Source organism: Electrona antarctica, assembly GCF_951216825.1.
Source record: "Electrona antarctica genome assembly, contig: scaffold_78, whole genome shotgun sequence".
Classification (NCBI taxonomy): domain Eukaryota; kingdom Metazoa; phylum Chordata; class Actinopteri; order Myctophiformes; family Myctophidae; genus Electrona; species Electrona antarctica.
In genome coordinates, this window is record NW_027637964.1 from 252501 (window position 1) to 255000 (window position 2500).

Here is a 2500-nt window from a genome sequence, read left to right on the forward strand (position 1 = left end):
TGATTGATTGATTTATACGGTACAGAGTTCAGTCAAACACTGAGTTTAACCCATTCTCGTCGGGAACCCCTTTTGGTGTTTTAAACATTATGTTATAATTTAGCTATTGAAAAATAGCAGATCTACAAGCTCATAGTGCATCACTCGGTGGCGCGCTATGAGCTTGTAGGTCTGCTATTTTTGAAAATCGTGAAAATATTTATTTCAGAAAACAGAAAAAAAAAAAATTCACTGTCCTCCTTTTTTTTAAAGAGGTCAGGCCTAAATGGGTTAAAATGATATCACTGGAAAAAGGTCCTTGTTTCCATTCCGGTCCTTCAGGGGTACTCAATTCATAATCATGAAATGAAAAATCACACCCGTGTCGTCGATTTGCTCAGACACATAATTATGACGTCAATTCTCCATTCATTGTTCAATGGCATTTCATGTCTGTGTAAGACAATCTACACTATAGCTGAATATAGGAGGGGCTAGCGCCCCCTATAGGAGGGGCTAGCGCCCTGTAAATCTACACTATAGCTGAATATAGGAGGGGCTAGCGCCCCCTATAGGAGGGGCTAGCGCCCTGTAAATCTACACTATAGCTGAATATAGGAGGGGCTAGCGCCACCTATAGGAGGGGCTAGCGCCCTGTAAATCTACACTATAGCTGAATATAGGAGGGGCTAACGCCCCCTATAAGAGGGGCTAGCGCCCTGTAAATCTACACTATAGCTGAATATAGGAGGGGCTAACGCCCCCTATAGGAGGGGCTAGCGCCCTGTAAATCTACACTATAGCTGAATATAGGAGGGGCTAGCGCCACCTATAGGAGGGGCTAGCGCCCTGTAAATCTACACTATAGCTGAATATAGGAGGGGCTAACGCCCCCTATAAGAGGGGCTAGCGCCCTGTAAATCTACACTATAGCTGAATATAGGAGGGGCTAACGCCCCCTATAGGAGGGGCTAGCGCCCTGTAAATCTACACTATAGCTGAATATAGGAGGGGCTAGCGCCCTATAAATCTACACTATAGCTGAATATAGGAGGGGCTAACGCCCCTCAATAACTCTAGCTTAATCTAGCTCTAGCTGTCAATCAATCAATCAATCAATCAAGACTTGTTACCGGCTCACAGATCTACTGCAGGGCTGGGCAACTTAGACGATGGAGAGGAGCCACTATATTCTCACTCCCTAGAGGGCCATATGTTACTGTCGTAGCAAAAATAGATGATCTACAAGCTCAAAGCTCGTAGATCGGCTATTTTTTGCTATATTCAAATTGAAATCTTGCATTATTTTTTGCAATTTTTTAATTGGAATCCTGCAAATAATAAATTTTCATGTAATTTCAAATGCCTTTTATTAATGTATACTGTGTGTTGAAGCATTGAGCTTATATCAGTATTCTGACATTAACCTGAGGGCCACATTAAGTGAAGGTGGGGGCCGCATGTGGCCCCCGGGCCACCAGTTGCCCCCCCCCCCCCATCTAGTACCATAGGCCCATATATGGAGATCTGAGTGGTTTTGGCTCCAGTGATCAGAACATCTGCTGCTCTTCACTGGATGTGATTAACCACCCCCCCCCCGCCACACACACACACACACACACACACACACACACACACACACACACACACACACACACACACACACACACACACACACACACACACAGTACACACACACACACATACACAGCTGACTGCTGACTGTTGTGCTTGTCTGTTAAACATGACGGGGGGGTGGCGTGCGTGCGTGCGTGCGTGCGTGCGTGCGTGCCTGTGTGTTAAATGGTTGTTTTTGTGTGTGTGTGTTTCAGATTTGGGTCCTAGGACCAGATTAGGGTTTTGGGATTAAGAGGCATTTGGTTTAACGGGTTGAATTATGACAGATTTACACGCGCCGCGCGCCGCGTGGCCGTGCGCCGCGTGGCCGCGCGCCGTGTGGCCGCGCGCCGTGTGGCCGCACGCCGCGTGGCAGAACGCAGACGGCCGCGCGCCGCGTGGTGGAATGCAGCTCATAGCACGCCACGCGGCCGCGCGCCGCGTGGCGGAACGCAGAACCAAAATAGCAGATCTAGATCTGCTATTTTTGGCTTTTGTGGGTTAATATAATTCCTGGTGTAATCACCGTTTCTTCATCACTGTGTATTATATTTACATATATTTACAATTGAAGCATTTAGCAGACGCTCTTAACCCATTTTGGGCGGGAACCCCTTTTGGTGTTTCAAGCATTCAGTTATACTTTAGCTATTGAAAAATAGCAGATCTACGCCACCGAGTGGCGCGCTACGAGCTTGTAGATCTGCGTTTTTAGAAAAATCGTGAAGATGTGCCTCAAATATTTTAATATATATTCTTTCAGAGTTTCAGTTTTTAACTCAAATCTTTGCTTCTGGGGGGGGGGGGGGGGGGGGCATATTACATATAATTTTTGGGGTCCTTGACATGAAATATTGAGAGAACCACTGATATAGAAACATGCGGTTTTTAAAAAGGACATTTT